Below are 22,812 nucleotides of genomic sequence, written 5' to 3'. Positions count from 1 at the left end.
CAGAGAGGAACTGTGGTTTTGTATGAGGAAGTGTGGAGTAGCAGATAAGTATGTTCAAGTGGTGCAGGACATGTATGAGGACCATAAAAGAGTGGTGAGGTGTGCTGTAGGTGTGACGGAGGAGTTCAAAGTGGAGGTGGGACTACATCAGGGATCAGCTCTGAGCCCCTTCTTGTTTGCTATGGTAATGGACAGGATGACAGATGAGGTTAGACAGTAATCTCCATTGACTATGATGTTTGCAGATGGCATTGTGATGTGTAGTGAGAGCAGGTGGAGGAGAAGCTAGAGGTGTGGAGGTTTGCTCTGGAAAGGAGGGGAATGAAGGTTAGTTGTAGCAAGACGGAGTATCTGTGTGTGAATGGGAGGGACCCAAGTAGAAGAGTGAGGTTACAGGGAGAAGAGACCAAGAAGGTGGAGGAGGTTAAGTATTTAGGGTCAACAATCCAGGGCAATGGAGGGTGTAGAAAATAAGTGATGAAGCGTGTGCAGGCAGGCTGGAAGGGTCAGGTGTGATGTGTGATACAAGAGTTTCAGCTAAATTGAAAGGAAAGGTTTATAAAACTGTGGTGAGACCAGCAATGTTGTTTGGTCTGGAGACAGTGCCACTGAGGAAAAGACAGGAGGGAGAGCTGGAGGTAGCAGAGATGAAGATGCTGAGGTTCTCTTTGGGAGTGACCAGGATGGATATAATCAGGAATGAGTAAATCAGAGGGACAGCACTTGTTAGAGGCTTTGGAGATAGTCAGAGAGGCCAGACTGATTTGGACATGTCCAGAGAAGAGATAGTGAGTATATTGGCAGAAGGATACTGAGTTTCCAAATGCCAGGCAGAAGGTCTAAAGGAAGACCAAAGAGGAGGTTTATGGATGTAGTTAAAAAGGACATGAAGGTAGTTGGTGTGAGAGCAGAGGATGCAGAGGACAGGGTGATGGAGGCGTCTGATTCGCTTAGCATGCTACTGCTAATGCTAATAGCCAGTGTTGGAGGATAAGCTTTTTCCTCCGCGTGTTCGTTGAATTTCAGGTAGTGAGAATGTTGGTTATCTGAATACAGTCTGGAGACGATGAACAGTTCCTTCAAAGCTTTTATTTTTACCGAATATTCCGGGCACAAATGAGTTACAGACAATGGCTGTAGCAGCTCACAAGTGCGAAGTTTACAGAGGACTTACAACATTCTTAAGGGCGGTACCACAAAGTTTCCAGTAAACAGTTCAACAAAGTTAACTGATAAGCCGGACGTGTAGAGTTACGCGATAACACTCAAGGACACATCCGGCCACAGAACAGAGCTCAACTGAGGAAATGAGGATGTTATACAGTCATGACTAAATCTGGGCAGAAGACACACTTCAATCCCCCTTTCGGACTCGAAAGAGTCCGACACATGAAATTAACAAAATTAGAGAAAGGTACCAGCGGCGTCATCGTCGCAGACAGCTGGTGCAACATTAAGAAAGGGTTGTGTGGAAAGATTGGACATCATCATCTTATCAGTAGAACAAGAAGCAAAAGCACGCAACAATGAAGCTCGCCAAAGAGGAATAACGCATCCGAGGCAACACAAGATAAAAAGTAACACCATAGATTTAAGGCGCGCAAAGTAATATTGCCAATGTCTTGGGTATAACATTGTTCGTGAACATAATGAGTGTGGTTAAAAAACACTTTCACTGCCAATGGTGGACCTGTCATGTTGAAATGAAACACAAGAAAGAATAACGTACTACATCTTCCATTCTTAATAGCAACAGCATGTTGATAGGGAGGAGCAACAGTTCCATTAATAACTATCCCATGGTGTTGGAAGCCTAAGTGGGACATGGATGCGAAACATTTGGCTTCCTCTATAGACATCCCTTTAGCAGTGAGAGAAGGTTGTTTGGCAGTATGTGGCATTAAAGAGCATACATAACAATTTGATTCATTAAATTTTTTTGCAGTGGAGTAAGCAAATGTGTACCACATGTTGATAGTTAAGGGATGTCCCCTTTCCATGGGGTGCCAGATATCCGCCGGGGCAGGATCATGAAGGAATCGACGAAAGCGTCGTGTTGGTGAGCTGGACGACCAGGAGAGACACACCAAAACCAGGAGAGAGGCTGTTGCAAGTCTGAGCGGGAAAGCCATGGTGAGACGGGAGGAGGGTCTTGTGCCCGCTCTACAGTGATGAGTTGAATTAAGACGCAGTCGGCTTCTTCAGGACCTTAGGTTTAGACTACGTGGTCCCAGGCTGATTCACCGGGGTTATTCTGCCCGTATACCGTGAAATCAACCTTTGTTGAATGATGTCATCAACAGGGGGCAGCTGACACTGGACCAGTAGACGTGGTTTTCCGGTCGTCGTCAGGTGGTGGGATCGCTGAGCCTGAGGCGGATCTGGCGGGTCGTGTAGACGAGATGTGGAACCACGTGTCCCCCTTTCCTTCAAGACGGACTGCTGTGGCTGTCCGCTCAGTGACCTGGAAAGGACCTGTCCACCTAGGTCCAGACCATTTTCGTTTAATTACTTTTAACCACACAGATTCACAAATTTCATTTCGAGGGGAGCGTCTGGTTGTCTTTCTGTCAAATGAGAGAAATTTATGGCCAATGGAGCTGTGGGTGCTGGAAACGGTCTGTTAGTGTGACACTCGAATGGAGTCCAACCTTTAGAAGAATATAATGACATTCGAACGTTCATTAATGCCAATGGAAGAGCTTGCAACCAATTGAACGTGGATAAAGCTAAAGCCTTAGCTATTTTTTTCCTTGATGTTCCTTTTCATGTGCTCAACCTATCCTTGCGATTGTGGATGATATACAGACCCAAAATAATATTTCAAACCTAACATTTTTTCTACAGCCTGGAGATGTTTGTTTTTGAAATGAGTTCCATTGTCTGATCTGATTTTTCTAGGAAACCCATGCATTGGAATGTAGTGATTAACCAAATAGTTTATCACTATGCTTGCTGTTTCAGATTTGCAGGGATATGCCTCTGGTCATCCTGAAAAGGAATCTACTATGACTACCGGTAACCTGACACTGTTTTAATCATGTCAGTGAAATCCACTGAAATCACCTGTCCAGGGGCGTCCACGTCCGGATCGTGTACCCCCTGCGGTGATTTTGTTGTAGGTATACTGTTATACCTACTGCAAACACCTTTGTCTCATGAAAGGATGCCACCAGGAGTGGAGTCGTCTCAGTGTTTCTTCCACACCTACATGGCATGTTCCATGGGCTTCAGAAATTTGATTGTTCAATTGTTTCTGAGATGGAATGCATTTACCCTCTTTTCGCCATATGCCATCCTCATCTTTGACACCCCCTTTCGACTTCCACACACTCTTTTCTTCTGGACTTGCTTTTTCCTGCCACAACTTAACTGTTTCTACTGTCACCTCCTGTGGATTGTCACATTCAGACTCACTTACAGTTAGTTGGAGTGTAGGTCGGTACCCCGCAACCTTTTTTGCTGCTTGATCTGCCGATACAAAATCATTAGTTTGAGAGTGACCTTTGCATTTTATTACTGCCACCGCTGTTGGGAGCATTAAAGCATTTCGCATTTGAGAATGTCGTCCTGATGTTTAATGGGTGTACCGGTTGCAGTTTGGAAATCGTTTCGCTGCCATTCTTTTAATGCAACATGACCTGTCATGTGTGCATACGCCGAATCTGTGTAAATGTTTACTGACTGGTTTTCTGCCAATCTGAGAGCTGCTGTCAATGCCAAAATTTCAGCTCTTTGTGCTGACTGAGAACCTGAAATTCTTTCTGCTTGGACTTCTTCAAAACCTGTTTCTGTGGGTTGGGTTACTGCAAGTCCAGATTGTAGGCCATCAATGCCTTTGAAGCAACATCCATCTGTGAAAAGGATCAAGTCCGGGTTGTCAATAGGTGTCTCATAGAGTTCAGTGCGGAGTGAGTCTTCTTCCGTAGTTCTTTGTATGCAACAATGCGGTTCTCCTTTGAGCAGACCTTCAGCCATGTTTACTCCTTCATGAGTAAAGAGAATATGTGGATGTGTTAAAATTGCTTCAATTTTTCTCTGTCTTCTTCCGGTCATGGTGAAAGCTTGACTTGTGACGTACTGGACTGTACTGTGTGATGTTCGCACAGTCAGCGCGTGATGGAGAACAATGTGAGATGTTTTCTGAATCACTCTGGCTAGAACAGATGCGAAAGAAGCGCAAATTGGGTGTCTTTGCTCGTATTTTTCCAATGGAGTTGATGCATACAGACAAACTTGTCGACTTCCTCCTTCCCCCTTCTGATAAAGGGCAGCAGAAACACTGCTGAGCTTTTCAGACACGTCAAGTTAGAACATGCGACTGTAATCAGGAATCACAAGAGCTGCAGCAGTGGAAAGATGCTGTTTCAAGGAGATGAAGGAAGTGTCTGCTTCCATGGTCCAACAAAGAGTGTTAGAAAGGTTTCGCATACCCTGTTCATTGACCATCTGTCGGAGTGGGTGAGTGAGTTCAACAAAGTTTGGAACATGATGTCTGGAGTAGTTGCAAAGACCAAGAAAGGCCAGCATGGTTTTGACATTTGTTGTTTTTGGGTGATGGAGGATATCGTCTTTGTGGGAGACATTCTTGTTCCGTGGCGTGAGATCAGACGTCCGAGGAAGGAAACCTGTGATCAGGCAATCTGGAGTTTGGACTTGGAACACTTCCAACAGAGGCCAAATTAGAAAGCAAAGACCTGGTGGCTTCAAGACAAGAAATTTCAGATGGAGCTGCCAGCAAGAGGTCATCCACATACTGCACCAGGAGAACACCAGGGGGCAGTTCAAGTGGAGACAGCAACTGGCGAAGACAGTCGTTGAAGAGTCCAGGTGAAAGGACAAAGCCTTGAGGCAGGCGATTGTAGGAGTAGCAAACACCATTCCAAGTGAAAGCAAAAAATTGCTTCATTGAAGGATGGAGTGGAATGCAAAAGAAAGCATTAGCCAGGTCAATGCAAGTCAAATAAGTGTGGGTGGATGTAATTGGGGACAATGCCGAGTGAGGGTTCGGGACGGGCAAAGTGGGAGTTAAGACGACCGCATTAATCGCTCGCATGTCATGGACCTTGCGAAACTTTCCAGTGTCTTTCTTCTCAACGGGTAAAATGGGCGTGTTATAATCAGAGCCGGGAATTTCACACAACACTCCTGCTTTGAGCAAGCCGTCAATTGTTTCCGAAATGCCAATCATCCCAGCCTCTTTTACAGAGTATTGGGGAACATATATTTGTCCTACTTTCATCTGAAACACAACAGGTGAGACGTTGCAGAGACCAACATCAGTGGGATCCATGGACCACAGTGATGGGAAGGGAATCAAGAAGGTAACCAGCAAAATCGCTGTTGGTTGTTTCACGTCCATGGTGCCTATCCAGAAGCTGGTGCTCCAAAACGGAAGTGGGTAAAAATGTGTTAGACTGAATCCAATAAGCATCAAGTGACGGGGAATAGAGCAATTGAGAGTGAAATTAATTTTGTCTTCAACTGTGAAAGCGGACATGATTGTGTAAGAAGAACACGGATGTCACCTGCTGTTAACATTTGTCCCGTAACTGCTCTCTGCACTGCTTGAAGCCAATCGGCACCCCCAGATTGCATAGGCGGAAGTTTCTGCATCAACACACTCACATCAGTGGGAGAGAAAGGTTTGTAAAACATTGCAGAGTTACCAGTGGACGAGTCATCTTTGGCTAACATGGGTGCCTGCAAGATTTGGGAACGAGTCACAGGCCGATGAGGAGGAAAAGCTGGACCTTCGGAAGATTCTTCGGGGTCTTCAGGACCTCTGGTTCGGTCCAGAACGGAGTCAGGGTGGGCACCTGAAAGATTCTGGACTTGACACTTTAATTCTGCTACTTGATTCTGTAATTGAGCAATGTACGACCTGTTTTCCACTTCCCCATTCAAAGGGCCTCTAGCTGCGTATTCCGCAGCGCGGAGGGCACTTTGGGTGTTGACAGTACCAGACCAACACTCTCTTCCTTGGCAGACAAACGGGACAACTTTAACGCACATCCCATCGCCATCATTCTTGCTCTCGCTTTCATTTCCACAACTTTCTTAGCATTCTCTCTTACCTTTCTACCTTTTGGAGACAACCTGTTCATTTTTTTTCACTTCCAATTTTGAGGAATTCTAGTTTCTAGGATTCTTGACAGAACGAAACAACCTCTCCTAAAATAAAATTACAATTGCACATTTCACTGTTCATCCAGCCACAATTTATATTTTTAGAATACCAATTCAAGGCGTAATTCCTACCTCGATTTCAGCCAACAGACAGAAGATCAATTTGGAGGATAAATGTCCTCTTACCTTGTCAATTTGTTGGGCGCCAGATGTTCTGTCTGTCGACCAACACCTCAGTCTGAAATCACGTCGGGGTTACCAATTGTTGGAGGATAAGCTTTTTCCTCCGCGTGTTCGTTTAATTTCGGGTAGTGAGAATGTTGGTTATCTGAATACAGGCTGGAGACGATGAACAGTTCCCTTTAAAGCTTTTATTTTTACCGAATATTCCGGGCACAAATGAGTTATAGACAATAGCTGTAGCAGCTCACAAGTGCGAAGTTTACAGAGGACTTACAACATTCTTATACTATCTTGAAGGGCGGTACCACAAAGTTTCCAGTAAACAGTTCAGCAAAGTTAGCTGATAAGCCGGACGTACAGAGATACGCGATAACACTCAAGGACACATCCGGCCACAGAACAGAGCTCAACTGAGGAAATGAGGATGTTATACAGTCATGACTAAATCTGGGCAGAAGATACACTTCAATCCCCCTTGCGGTCCAGTCCGACACATGAAATTAACAAAATTAAATCCTGGGGTCATGCTGATATCATATAATATGTGTTAGCTTAGCATAAAATGCTAATGCTAAGCTAATGCTAATAGCCAGGAAGTGGCTAATGACCCCTACTGGGTATATTTTGGGGTCATGCTGATGTTATATAACATGTAAGCTTAGCATGCTAAGCTAATGCTAATAGCCAGTAAATGGCTAATGACCCCTACTAGGTATATCCTGCGGTCATGCTGATGTCATATATCACATGTTAGCTTAAAATGCTAAGCTAATGCTAATAGCCATGAAGTGGCTAATGTCCCTATTGGGTATATCCTGGGGTCATGCTGATGTCATATAACATGTGTTAGCTTAGCATACTAAGCGAATGCTAAGCTAATGCTAATAGCCAGGAAGTGGCTAATGGGTATATCCTGGGGTTATGCTCATGTCAAATATCAAGTGCTAATGTCGAATCTGCTATTCAGAATGAATGTGGAATACTACAGTACAAAATTCCTGTTGAAATCAGAGGACTTCTGGATCACTTCCTGTTTAAATCAGATTACTTCCTGTTGATTTTAGGCTACTTCCAGGTAATTTCCTTCAGGTCAATGCCGGGCGTACCTAGTCAAGGCATATATTGCATAAGAATCTAGATCTTTATTATATCCAAATTGGTTTAATAATAGCATAATTTTGGTTAGCCAATTACTCGATAATGAAGGTTTACTTTTGAATTTTTTAACAAATGTTACCTTCCAGTTACTCCTAAGGAGTTTGCTACAGTTATAGATGCTATTCCTTAAGGAATTTCGCTTCTGTTGAGAGGGGTAGGAAGAAACGTTTCTTTACCTAAATTGGACCCAAAGGCATAGGCAAATTTTGTTTAAATACTTCTGTGAGAAACAATAATTGTAATTATGCTCTATGTTTCAAAGAGATATTTCTACAACTCCATGTGTGGTTTCTTACTGGTCTGGTTTTGCTGATGGTTTACTCTGTCTCACAAATATCTTTTAACAAATAAAGTAAGGGACATTTGCGTTGATTGCTCATTCTGTGAAAGGTCACCTGAAACATTGGTCCACCTATTCTGGTATTGTCCTTAAACCAACAGATTCTGGAAAGATGTTTCTCATTTTATTATTGATCATATTGACCCTAATTTCTGTCTTTTCTGGAAAAAAAATACAGTTTAGTTTCTGTAATAGTGATAATGAACAAAATAAAAACATTTTTTTAATAAACTTTTATAATCATTTTGGCAAAATTGCACTTACATAAATCAAAAGTTAGTCATTCGAAACCTTTGTAATACTATATTGAGATCTGTCAACAAGAATGATAACTTTGGCTTTATGCTCTTTTTAAAATGTTCTTATTTAAATATCCCCCCTGGCTTTTATTTATTTATTTATTTTTCTGTATAAATAACGTGTGTAGTGTTCACAATTTGTTTGTGTATTCTGTTGAAATTGTTTAATAAAGTTATATGAAAAAAAAAATTGTTGGCCAAGATGGCCCTGGGCAGGCGGCGGGGGGTGAGAATCCTGGGCGTACCTAATCAATAGTGCTTCACTACAATTTTGTAAGTCTTAAAAGGCTTTATGGCTCATGGTGACCTTTAACTTTGACCACATTGCATGAGTGTATGTTGTTGGTTTTCACTGTTTTGTTTTTGTACCGCTCAGTGGTATGTTTCAATGTTTCTGTGAACCTTTAAGCTTTATTTGTTAATAAAGAAAACAAAAATGAAAAAAAACAAAAACTAATCAATTCTTCAAGATGGCCGCTGCCCTGGGTGGGCAAACTTTGAGTACACAATGTTTGGTTTAGATGTGAGAGCCAAGTTTAACTTTTTATTGCTTAAAACGCGTTTTCAGCCCCTGATTTTACACTTCAAGTAAAACTGTCAAAATCTTCAAAATGAGCAAAAGCACAATGAAATTAATGCTGGAATCATCTTCAAGTTGCTAAAATACACTAATGACAGCAAAAAGTTTGAGTCTTCAACATTTAGTTAAGGTGTGAGAGCCAAAATGAACTTTTTATTGCTTTAAATGTTTTTTCAGCACGATTGTACACTTCAGGTGAAACTGTCAAAATCTTCAAAATGAGCATGCGCACTAAAAAATTCATGCTGTAATCATCTTCAGGATGCTAAAATTCACTAAATACAGCAAAAACTTTGAGTCCACAACATTTAGTTTAGGTGTGAGAGCCAAAATGAACTTTTTATTGCTTTAAACGCGTTTTCAGCCCCTAATTGTACACTTCAGGTGAAAATGTCAAAATCTTCCAAATGAGCAAAAGCACAATGAAATTAATGCTTGAATCATCTTCATTTTGCTAAAATACACTAATGACAGCAAAAAGTTTGAATCTACAACATTTAGTTAAGGTGTGAGAGCCAAAATGAACTTTTTATTGCTTTAAATGCATTTTCAGCCCGATTGTACACTTCAGGTGAAAATGTCAAAATCTTCAAAATGAGCAAAAGCACAATGAAATTAATGCTTGAATCATCTTCATTTTGCTAACATACACTAATGACAGCAAAAAGTTTGAGTCTACAACATTTAGTTAAGGTGTGAGAGCCAAAATGAACTTTTTATTGCTTTAAATGCATTTTCAGCCCGATTGTACACTTCAGGTGAAAATGTCAAAATCTTCAAAATGAGCAAAAGCACAATGAAATTATTGCTTGAATCATCTTCATTTTGCTAACATACACTAATGACAGCAAAAAGTTCGAGTCTACAACATTTAGTTAAGGTGTGAGAGCCAAAATGAACTTTTTATGGCTTTAAATGCATTTTCAGCCCGATTGTACACTTCAGGTGAAAATATCAAAATCTTCAAAATGAGCAAAAGCACAATGAAATTAATGCTTGAATCATCTTCATTTTGCTAACATACACTAATGACAGCAAAAAGTTTGAGTCTACAACATTTAGTTAAGGTGTGAGAGCCAAAATAAACTTTTTATTGCTTTAAACGCGTTTTCAGCCCCTGATTGTACACTTCAGGTGAAAATGTCAAAATCTTCAAAATGAGCAAAAGCACAATGAAATTAATGCTTGAATCATCTTCATTTTGCTAACATACACTAATGACAGCAAAAAGTTTGAGTCTACAACATTTAGTTAAGGTGTGAGAGCCAAAATGAACTTTTTATGGCTTTAAATGCATTTTCAGCCCGATTGTACACTTCAGGTGAAAATGTCAAAATCTTCAAAATGAGCAAAAGCACAATAAAATTAATGCTTGAATCATCTTCATTTTGCTAAAATATACTAATGACAGCAAAAAGTTTGAGTCTTCAACATTTAGTTAAGGTGTGAGAGCCAAAATGAACTTTTTATTGCTTTAAATGTTTTTTCAGCACGATTGTACACTTCAGGTGAAACTGTCAAAATCTTCAAAATGAGCATGCGCACTAAAAAATTCATGCTGTAATCATCTTCAGGATGCTAAAATTCACTAAATACAGCAAAAACTTTGAGTCCACAACATTTAGTTTAGGTGTGAGAGCCAAAATGAACTTTTTATTGCTTTAAACGCGTTTTCAGCCCCTAATTGTACACTTCAGGTGAAAATGTCAAAATCTTCCAAATGAGCAAAAGCACAATGAAATTAATGCTTGAATCATCTTCATTTTGCTAAAATACACTAATGACAGCAAAAAGTTTGAATCTACAACATTTAGTTAAGGTGTGAGAGCCAAAATGAACTTTTTATTGCTTTAAATGCATTTTCAGCCCGATTGTACACTTCAGGTGAAAATGTCAAAATCTTCAAAATGAGCAAAAGCACAATGAAATTAATGCTTGAATAATCTTCATTTTGCTAACATACACTAATGACAGCAAAAAGTTTGAGTCTACAACATTTAGTTAAGGTGTGAGAGCCAAAATGAACTTTTTATGGCTTTAAATGCATTTTCAGCCCGATTGTACACTTCAGGTGAAAATGTCAAAATCTTCAAAATGAGCAAAAGCACAATGAAATTAATGCTTGAATCATCTTCATTTTGCTAAAATACACTAATGACAGCAAAAAGTTTGAGTCTACAACATTTAGTTAAGGTGTGAGAGCCAAAATGAACTTTTTATTGCTTTAAATGCATTTTCAGCCTGATTGTACACTTCAGGTGAAAATGTCAAAATCTTCAAAATGAGCAAAAGCACAATGAAATTAATGCTTGAATCATCTTCATTTTGCTAAAATACAATAATGACAGCAAAAAGTTTGAATCTACAACATTTAGTTAAGGTGTGAGAGCCAAAATGAACTTTTTATGGCTTTAAATGCATTTTCAGCCCGATTGTACACTTCAGGTGAAAATGTCAAAATCTTCAAAATGAGCAAAAGCACAATAAAATTAATGCTTGAATCATCTTCATTTTGCTAAAATATACTAATGACAGCAAAAAGTTTGAGTCTACAACATTTAGTTTAGGTGTGAGAGCCAAAATGAACTTTTTATTGCTTTAAATGCATTTTCAGCCTAATTTTGTACACTTCAGGTGAAAATGTCAAAATCTTCAAAATGAGCAAAAGCACAATGAAATTAATGCTTGAATCATCTTCATTTTGCTAACATACACTAATGACATCAAAAAGTTTGAGTCTACAACATTTAGTTAAGGTGTGAGAGCCAAAATGAACTTTTTATGGTTTTTAAATGCATTTTCAGCCCGATTGTACACTTCAGGTGAAAATGTCAAAATCTTCAAAATTAGCAAAAGCACAATAAAATTAATGCTTGAATCATCTTCATTTTGCTAAAATACACTAATGACAGCAAAAAGTTTGAATCTACAACATTTAGTTAAGGTGTGAGAGCCAAAATGAACTTTTTATTGCTTTAAATGCATTTTCAGCCCGATTGTACACTTCAGGTGAAAATGTCAAAATCTTCAAAATGAGCAAAAGCACAATGAAATTAATGCTTGAATCATCTTCATTTTGCTAACATACACTAATGACAGCAAAAAGTTTGAGTCTACAACATTTAGTTAAGGTGTGAGAGCCAAAATGAACTTTTTATTGCTTTAAATGCATTTTCAGCCCGATTGTACACTTCAGGTGAAAATGTCAAAATCTTCAAAATGAGCAAAAGCACAATGAAATTATTGCTTGAATCATCTTCATTTTGCTAACATACACTAATGACAGCAAAAAGTTCGAGTCTACAACATTTAGTTAAGGTGTGAGAGCCAAAATGAACTTTTTATGGCTTTAAATGCATTTTCAGCCCGATTGTACACTTCAGGTGAAAATATCAAAATCTTCAAAATGAGCAAAAGCACAATGAAATTAATGCTTGAATCATCTTCATTTTGCTAACATACACTAATGACAGCAAAAAGTTTGAGTCTACAACATTTAGTTAAGGTGTGAGAGCCAAAATAAACTTTTTATTGCTTTAAACGCGTTTTCAGCCCCTGATTGTACACTTCAGGTGAAAATGTCAAAATCTTCAAAATGAGCAAAAGCACAATGAAATTAATGCTTGAATCATCTTCATTTTGCTAACATACACTAATGACAGCAAAAAGTTTGAGTCTACAACATTTAGTTAAGGTGTGAGAGCCAAAATGAACTTTTTATGGCTTTAAATGCATTTTCAGCCCGATTGTACACTTCAGGTGAAAATGTCAAAATCTTCAAAATGAGCAAAAGCACAATAAAATTAATGCTTGAATCATCTTCATTTTGCTAAAATATACTAATGACAGCAAAAAGTTTGAGTCTTCAACATTTAGTTAAGGTGTGAGAGCCAAAATTAACTTTTTATTGCTTTAAATGTTTTTTCAGCACGATTGTACACTTCAGGTGAAACTGTCAAAATCTTCAAAATGAGCATGCGCACTAAAAAATTCATGCTGTAATCATCTTCAGGATGCTAAAATTCACTAAATACAGCAAAAACTTTGAGTCCACAACATTTAGTTTAGGTGTGAGAGCCAAAATGAACTTTTTATTGCTTTAAACGCGTTTTCAGCCCCTAATTGTACACTTCAGGTGAAAATGTCAAAATCTTCCAAATGAGCAAAAGCACAATGAAATTAATGCTTGAATCATCTTCATTTTGCTAAAATACACTAATGACAGCAAAAAGTTTGAATCTACAACATTTAGTTAAGGTGTGAGAGCCAAAATGAACTTTTTATTGCTTTAAATGCATTTTCAGCCCGATTGTACACTTCAGGTGAAAATGTCAAAATCTTCAAAATGAGCAAAAGCACAATGAAATTAATGCTTGAATAATCTTCATTTTGCTAACATACACTAATGACAGCAAAAAGTTTGAGTCTACAACATTTAGTTAAGGTGTGAGAGCCAAAATGAACTTTTTATGGCTTTAAATGCATTTTCAGCCCGATTGTACACTTCAGGTGAAAATGTCAAAATCTTCAAAATGAGCAAAAGCACAATGAAATTAATGCTTGAATCATCTTCATTTTGCTAAAATACACTAATGACAGCAAAAAGTTTGAGTCTACAACATTTAGTTAAGGTGTGAGAGCCAAAATGAACTTTTTATTGCTTTAAATGCATTTTCAGCCTGATTGTACACTTCAGGTGAAAATGTCAAAATCTTCAAAATGAGCAAAAGCACAATGAAATTAATGCTTGAATCATCTTCATTTTGCTAAAATACAATAATGACAGCAAAAAGTTTGAATCTACAACATTTAGTTAAGGTGTGAGAGCCAAAATGAACTTTTTATGGCTTTAAATGCATTTTCAGCCCGATTGTACACTTCAGGTGAAAATGTCAAAATCTTCAAAATGAGCAAAAGCACAATAAAATTAATGCTTGAATCATCTTCATTTTGCTAAAATATACTAATGACAGCAAAAAGTTTGAGTCTACAACATTTAGTTTAGGTGTGAGAGCCAAAATGAACTTTTTATTGCTTTAAATGCATTTTCAGCCTGATTGTACACTTCAGGTGAAAATGTCAAAATCTTCAAAATGAGCAAAAGCACAATGAAATTAATGCTTGAATCATCTTCATTTTGCTAACATACACTAATGACAGCAAAAAGTTTGAGTCTACAACATTTAGTTAAGGTGTGAGAGCCAAAATGAACTTTTTATGGCTTTAAATGCATTTTCAGCCCGATTGTACACTTCAGGTGAAAATGTCAAAATCTTCAAAATTAGCAAAAGCAGAATAAAATTAATGCTTGAATCATCTTCATTTTGCTAAAATATACTAATGACAGCAAAAAGTTTGAGTCTACAACATTTAGTTTAGGTGTGAGAGCCAAAATGAACTTTTTATTGCTTTAAAAGCATTTTCAGCCTGATTGTACACTTCAGGTAAAAATGTCAAAATCTTCAAAATGAGCAAAAGCACAATGAAATTAATGCTTGAATCATCTTCATTTTGCTAAAATATACTAATGACAGCAAAAAGTTTGAGTCTACAACATTTAGTTTAGGTGTGAGAGCCAAAATGAACTTTTTATGGCTTTAAATGCATTTTCAGCCCGATTGTACACTTCAGGTGAAAATGTCAAAATCTTCAAAATGAGCAAAAGCACAATGAAATTAATGCTTGAATCATCTTCATTTTGCTAAAATACACTAATGACAGCAAAAAGTTTGAGTCTACAACATTTAGTTAAGGTGTGAGAGCCAAAATGAACTTTTTATTGCTTTAAACGCGTTTTCAGCCCCTGATTGTACACTTCAGGTGAAAATGTCAAAATCTTCAAAATGAGCAAAAGCACAATGAAATTATTGCTTGAATCATCTTCATTTTGCTAACATACACTAATGACAGCAAAAAGTTTGAGTCTACAACATTTAGTTAAGGTGTGAGAGCCAAAATGAACTTTTTAGGCTTTAAATGCATTTTCAGCCCGATTGTACACTTCAGGTGAAAATGTCAAAATCTTCAAAATGAGCAAAAGCACAATGAAATTAATGCTTGAATCATCTTCATTTTGCTAACATACACTAATGACAGCAAAAAGTTTGAGTCTACAACATTTAGTTAAGGTGTGAGAGCCAAAATGAACTTTTTATGGCTTTAAATGCATTTTCAGCCCGATTGTACACTTCAGTTGAAAATGTCAAAATCTTCAAAATGAGCAAAAGCACAATAAAATTAATGCTTGAATCATCTTCATTTTGCTAAAATATACTAATGACAGCAAAAAGTTTGAGTCTACAACATTTAGTTTAGGTGTGAGAGCCAAAATGAACTTTTTATTGCTTTAAATGCATTTTCAGCCTGATTGTACACTTCAGGTGAAAATGTCAAAATCTTCAAAATGAGCAAAAGCACAATAAAATTAATGCTTGAATCATCTTCATTTTGCTAAAATATACTAATGACAGCAAAAAGTTTGAGTCTACAACATTTAGTTAAGGTGTGAGAGCCAAAATGAACTTTTTATTGCTTTAAATGCATTTTCAGCCTGATTGTACACTTCAGGTGAAAATGTCAAAATCTTCAAAATGAGCAAAAGCACAATGAAATTAATGCTTGAATCATCTTCATTTTGCTAAACTACACTAATGACAGCAAAAAGTTTGAATCTACAACATTTAGTTAAGGTGTGAGAGCCAAAATGAACTTTTTATTGCTTTAAATGCATTTTCAGCCCGATTGTACACTTCAGGTGAAAATGTCAAAATCTTCAAAATGAGCAAAAGCACAATGAAATTAATGCTTGAATAATCTTCATTTTGCTAACATACACTAATGACAGCAAAAAGTTTGAGTCTACAACATTTAGTTAAGGTGTGAGAGCCAAAATGAACTTTTTATGGCTTTAAATGCATTTTCAGCCCGATTGTACACTTCAGGTGAAAATGTCAAAATCTTCAAAATGAGCAAAAGCACAATGAAATTAATGCTTAAATCATCTTCATTTTGCTAAAATACACTAATGACAGCAAAAAGTTTGAGTCTACAACATTTAGTTAAGGTGTGAGAGCCAAAATGAACTTTTTATGGCTTTAAATGCATTTTCAGCCCGATTGTACACTTCAGGTGAAAATGTCAAAATCTTCAAAATGAGCAAAAGCACAATAAAATTAATGCTTGAATCATCTTCATTTTGCAAAAATATACTAATGACAGCAAAAAGTTTGAGTCTACAACATTTAGTTTAGGTGTGAGAGCCAAAATGAACTTTTTATTGCTTTAAATGTATTTTCAGCCCGATTGTACACTTCAGGTGAAAATGTCAAAATCTTCAAAATTAGCAAAAGCACAATGAAATTAATGCTTGAATCATCTTCATTTTGCTAACATACACTAATGACAGCAAAAAGTTTGAGTCTACAACATTTAGTTTAGGTGTGAGACACAAAATGAACTTTTTATGGCTTTAAATGCATTTTCAGCCCGATTGTACACTTCAGGTGAAAATGTCAAAATCTTCAAAATGAGCAAAAGCACAATAAAATTAATGCTTGAATCATCTTCATTTTGCTAAAATACACTAATGACAGCAAAAAGTTTGAGTCTACAACATTTAGTTTAGGTGTGAGAGCCAAAATGAACTTTTTATTGCTTTAAATGCATTTTCAGCCTGATTGTACACTTCAGGTGAAAATGTCAAAATCTTCAAAATGAGCAAAAGCACAATGAAATTAATGCTTGAATCATCTTCATTTTGCTAACATACACTAATGACAGCAAAAAGTTTGAGTCTAAAACATTTAGTTAAGGTGTGAGAGCCAAAATTAACTTTTTATTGCTTTAAACGCGTTTTCAGCCCCTAATTGTACACTTCAGGTGAAAATGTCAAAATCTTCAAAATGAGCAAAAGCACAATAAAATTAATGCTTGAATCATCTTCATTTTGCTAAAATATACTAAAAGTCAGCAAAAAGTTTGAGTCTACAACATTTAGTTTAGGTGTGAGAGCCAAAATGAACTTTTTATTGCTTTAAATGCATTTTCAGCCTGATTGTACACTTCAGGTGAAAATGTCAAAATCTTCAAAATGAGCAAAAGCACAATGAAATTAATGCTTGAATCATCTTCATTTTGCTAACATACACTAATGACAGCAAAAAGTTTGAGTCTACAACATTTAGTTTAGGTGTGAGAGTCAAAATGAACTTTTTATTGCTTTAAATGCATTTTCAGCCTGATTGTACACTTCAGGTGAAAATGTCAAAATCTTCAAAATGAGCAAAAGCACAATGAAATTAATGCTTGAATCATCTTCATTTTGCTAACATACACTAATGACAGCAAAAAGTTTGAGTCTACAACATTTAGTTAAGGTGTGAGAGCCAAAATGAACTTTTTATGGCTTTAAATGCATTTTCAGCCCGATTGTACACTTCAGGTGAAAATGTCAAAATCTTCAAAATGAGCAAAAGCACAATAAAATTAATGCTTGAATCATCTTCATTTTGCTAAAATACACTAATGACAGCAAAAAGTTTGAGTCTACAACATTTAGTTTAGGTGTGAGAGCCAAAATGAACTTTTTATTGCTTTAAATGCATTTTCAGCCTGATTGTACACTTCAGGTGAAAATGTCAAAATCTTCAAAATGAGCAAAAGCACAATGAAATTAATGCTTGAATCATCTTCATTTTGCTAACATACACTAATGACAGCAAAAAGTTTGAGTCTACAACATTTAGTTAAGGTGTGAGAGCCAAAATGAACTTTTTATGGCTTTAAATGCATTTTCAGCCCGATTGTACACTTCAGGTGAAAATGTCAAAATCTTCAAAATGAGCAAAAGCACAATAAAATTAATGCTTGAATCATCTTCATCTTGCTAAAATACACTAATGACAGCAAAAAGTTTGAATCTACAACATTTAGTTAAGGTGTGAGAGCCAAAATGAACTTTTTATTGCTTTAAATGCATTTTCAGCCTGATTGTACACTTCAGGTGAAAATGTCAAAATCTTCAAAATGAGCAAAAGCACAATGAAATTAATGCTTGAATCATCTTCATTTTGCTAACATACACTAATGACAGCAAAAAGTTTGAGTCTACAACATTTAGTTAAGGTGTGAGAGCCAAAATGAACTTTTTATGGCTTTAAATGCATTTTCAGCCCGATTGTACACTTCAGGTGAAAATGTCAAAATCTTCAAAATGAGCAAAAGCACAATGAAATTAATGCTTGAATCATCTTCATTTTGCTAAAATACACTAATGACAGCAAAAAGTTTGAATCTACAACATTTAGTTAAGGTGTGAGAGCCAAAATGAACTTTTTATGGCTTTAAATGCATTTTCAGCCCGATTGTACACTTCAGGTGAAAATGTCAAAATCTTCAAAATGAGCAAAAGCACAATAAAATTAATGCTTGAATCATCTTCATTTTGCTAAAATATACTAATGACAGCAAAAAGTTTGAGTCTACAACATTTAGTTTAGGTGTGAGAGCCAAAATGAACTTTTTATTGCTTTAAATGCATTTTCAGCCTGATTGTACACTTCAGGTGAAAATGTCAAAATCTTCAAAATGAGCAAAAGCACAATGAAATTAATGCTTGAATCATCTTCATTTTGCTAACATACACTAATGACAGCAAAAAGTTTGAGTCTACAACATTTAGTTAAGGTGTGAGAGCCAAAATGAACTTTTTATGGCTTTAAATGCATTTTCAGCCCGATTGTACACTTCAGGTGAAAATGTCAAAATCTTCAAAATGAGCAAAAGCACAATAAAATTAATGCTTGAATCATCTTCATTTTGCTAAAATATACTAATGACAGCAAAAAGTTTGAGTCTACAACATTTAGTTTAGGTGTGAGAGCCAAAATGAACTTTTTATTGCTTTAAATGCATTTTCAGCCTGATTGTACACTTCAGGTGAAAATGTCAAAATCTTCAAAATGAGCAAAAGCACAATGAAATTAATGCTTGAATCATCTTCATTTTGCTAACATACACTAATGACAGCAAAAAGTTTGAGTCTACAACATTTAGTTAAGGTGTGAGAGCCAAAATGAACTTTTTATTGCTTTAAACGCGTTTTCAGCCCCTAATTGTACACTTCAGGTGAAAATGTCAAAATCTTCAAAATGAGCAAAAGCACAATGAAATTAATGCTTGAATCATCTTCATTTTGCTAAAATACACTAATGACAGCAAAAAGTTTGAATCTACAACATTTAGTTAAGGTGTGAGAGCCAAAATGAACTTTTTATTGCTTAAAATGCATTTTCAGCCTGATTGTACACTTCAGGTGAAAATGTCAAAATCTTCAAAATGAGCAAAAGCACAATGAAATTAATGCTTGAATCATCTTCATTTTGCTAACATACACTAATGACAGCAAAAAGTTTGAGTCTACAACATTTAGTTAAGGTGTGAGAGCCAAAATGAACTTTTTATGGCTTTAAATGCATTTTCAGCCCGATTGTACACTTCAGGTGAAAATGTCAAAATCTTCAAAATGAGCAAAAGCACAATAAAATTAATGCTCGAATCATCTTCATTTTGCTAAAATATACTAATGACAGCAAAAAGTTTGAGTCTACAACATTTAGTTTAGGTGTGAGAGCCAAAATGAACTTTTTATTGCTTTAAATGCATTTTCAGCCTGATTGTACACTTCAGGTGAAAATGTCAAAATCTTCAAAATGAGCAAAAGCACAATGAAATTAATGCTTGAATCATCTTCATTTTGCTAACATACACTAATGACAGCAAAAAGTTTGAGTCTACAACATTTAGTTAAGGTGTGAGAGCCAAAATGAACTTTTTATGGCTTTAAATGCATTTTCAGCCCGATTGTACACTTCAGGTGAAAATGTCAAAATCTTCAAAATGAGCAAAAGCACAATAAAATTAATGCTTGAATCATCTTCATTTTGCTAAAATATACTAATGACAGCAAAAAGTTTGAGTCTACAACATTTAGTTTAGGTGTGAGAGCCAAAATGAACTTTTTATTGCTTTAAATGCATTTTCAGCCTGATTGTACACTTCAGGTGAAAATGTCAAAATCTTCAAAATGAGCAAAAGCACAATGAAATTAATGCTTGAATCATCTTCATTTTGCTAACATACACTAATGACAGCAAAAAGTTTGAGTCTACAACATTTAGTTAAGGTGTGAGAGCCAAAATGAACTTTTTATTGCTTTAAACGCGTTTTCAGCCCCTACTTGTACACTTCAGGTGAAAATGTCAAAATCTTCAAAATGAGCAAAAGCACAATGAAATTAATGCTTGAATCATCTTCATTTTGCTAAAATACACTAATGACAGCAAAAACTTTGAATCTACAACATTTAGTTAAGGTGTTAGAGCCAAAATGAACTTTTTATTGCTTTAAATGCATTTTCAGCCTGATTGTACACTTCAGGTGAAAATGTCAAAATCTTCAAAATGAGCAAAAGCACAATGAAATTAATGCTTAAATCATCTTCATTTTGCTAAAATACACTAATGACAGCAAAAAGTTTGAGTCTACAACATTTAGTTAAGGTGTGAGAGCCAAAATGAACTTTTTATGGCTTTAAATGCATTTTCAGACCGATTGTACACTTCAGGTGAAAATGTCAAAATCTTCAAACTGAGCAAAAGCACAATAAAATTAATGCTTGAATCATCTTCATTTTGCTAAAATATACTAATGACAGCAAAAAGTTTGAGTCTACAACATTTAGTTTAGGTGTGAGAGCCAAAATGAACTTTTTATTGCTTTAAATGCATTTTCAGCCTGATTGTACACTTCAGGTGAAAATGTCAAAATCTTCAAAATGAGCAAAAGCACAATGAAATTAATGCTTGAATCATCTTCATTTTGCTAACATACACTAATGACAGCAAAAAGTTTGAGTCTACAACATTTAGTTAAGGTGTGAGAGCCAAAATGAACTTTTTATTGCTTTAAACGCGTTTTCAGCCCCTACTTGTACACTTCAGGTGAAAATGTCAAAATCTTCAAAATGAGCAAAAGCACAATGAAATTAATGCTTGAATCATCTTCATTTTGCTAAAATACACTAATGACAGCAAAAACTTTGAATCTACAACATTTAGTTAAGGTGTTAGAGCCAAAATGAACTTTTTATTGCTTTAAATGCATTTTCAGCCTGATTGTACACTTCAGGTGAAAATGTCAAAATCTTCAAAATGAGCAAAAGCACAATGAAATTAATGCTTAAATCATCTTCATTTTGCTAAAATACACTAATGACAGCAAAAAGTTTGAGTCTACAACATTTAGTTAAGGTGTGAGAGCCAAAATGAACTTTTTATGGCTTTAAATGCATTTTCAGACCGATTGTACACTTCAGGTGAAAATGTCAAAATCTTCAAACTGAGCAAAAGCACAATGAAATTAATGCTTGAATCATCTTCATTTTGCTAACATACACTAATGACAGCAAAAAGTTTGAGTCTACAACATTTAGTTAAGGTGTGAGAGCCAAAATGAACTTTTTATGGCTTTAAATGCATTTTCAGCCCGATTGTACACTTCAGGTGAAAATGTCAAAATCTTCAAAATGAGCAAAAGCACAATAAAATTAATGCTTGAATCATCTTCATTTTGCTAAAATATACTAATGACAGCAAAAAGTTTGAGTCTACAACATTTAGTTTAGGTGTGAGAGCCAAAATGAACTTTTTATTGCTTTAAATGCATTTTCAGCCCGATTGTACACTTCAGGTGAAAATGTCAAAATCTTCAAAATTAGCAAAAGCACAATAAAATTAATGCTTGAATCATCTTCATTTTGCTAAAATATACTAATGACAGCAACAAGTTTGAGTCTACAACATTTAGTTTAAGTGTGAGAGCCAAAATGAATTTTTTATTGCTTTAAATGCATTTTCAGCCTGATTGTACACTTCAGGTGAAAATGTCAAAATCTTCAAAATGAGCAAAAGCACAATGAAATTAATGCTTGAATCATCTTCATTTTGCTAACATACACTAATGACAGCAAAAAGTTTGAGTCTACAACATTTAGTTTAGGTGTGAGAGTCAAAATGAACTTTTTATTGCTTTAAATGCATTTTCAGCCTGATTGTACACTTCAGGTGAAAATGTCAAAATCTTCAAAATGAGCAAAAGCACGATGAAATTAATGCTTGAATCATCTTCATTTTGCTAACATACACTAATGACAGCAAAAAGTTTGAGTCTACAACATTTAGTTAAGGTGTGAGAGCCAAAATGAACTTTTTATGGCTTTAAATGCATTTTCAGCCTGATTGTACACTTCAGGTGAAAATGTCAAAATCTTCAAAATGAGCAAAAGCACAATGAAATTAATGCTTGAATCATCTTCATTTTGCTAACATACACTAATGACAGCAAAAAGTTTGAGTCTACAACATTTAGTTAAGGTGTGAGAGCCAAAATGAACTTTTTATGGCTTTAAATGCATTTTCAGCCCGATTGTACACTTCAGGTGAAAATGTCAAAATCTTCAAAATGAGCAAAAGCACAATGAAATTAATGCTTGAATCATCTTCATTTTGCTAAAATACACTAATGACAGCAAAAAGTTTGAGTCTACAACATTTAGTTAAGGTGTGAGAGCCAAAATGAACTTTTTATTGCTTTAAATGCATTTTCAGCCCGATTGTACACTTCAGGTGAAAATGTCAAAATCTTCAAAATTAGCAAAAGCACAATAAAATTAATGCTTGAATCATCTTCATTTTGCTAAAATATACTAATGACAGCAAAAAGTTTGAGTCTACAACATTTAGTTTAGGTGTGAGAGCCAAAATGAACTTTTTATTGCTTTAAATGCATTTTCAGCCTGATTGTACACTTCAGGTGAAAATGTCAAAATCTTCAAAATGAGCAAAAGCACAATGAAATTAATGCTTGAATCATCTTCATTTTGCTAAAATATACTAATGACAGCAAAAAGTTTGAGTCTACAACATTTAGTTTAGGTGTGAGAGCCAAAATGAACTTTTTATTGCTTTAAATGCATTTTCAGCCTGATTGTACACTTCAGGTGAAAATGTCAAAATCTTCAAAATGAGCAAAAGCACAATGAAATTAATGCTTGAATCATCTTCATT

At 35.8% G+C, this 22,812-nt stretch overlaps 1 pseudogene; it reads right to left on the bottom strand.

Moving 5' to 3' along the window:
* Window positions 1–6,015, bottom strand: part of LOC147164218 (uncharacterized) — a 244,729-nt pseudogene extending 238,714 nt beyond the window's left edge.
* Window positions 6,016–22,812: the final 16,797 nt, after the last annotated feature.

The sequence above is a fragment of the Leptonotus elevatus genome, chromosome 12 (assembly GCF_054856555.1).
Source record: "Leptonotus elevatus isolate MCC_2025b chromosome 12, RoL_Lele_1.0, whole genome shotgun sequence".
Taxonomy (NCBI): Eukaryota; Metazoa; Chordata; class Actinopteri; order Syngnathiformes; family Syngnathidae; genus Leptonotus; species Leptonotus elevatus.
Note: the sequence above shows the minus strand (reverse complement) of the source record. Positions and strands in the feature narration are given on the sequence as shown.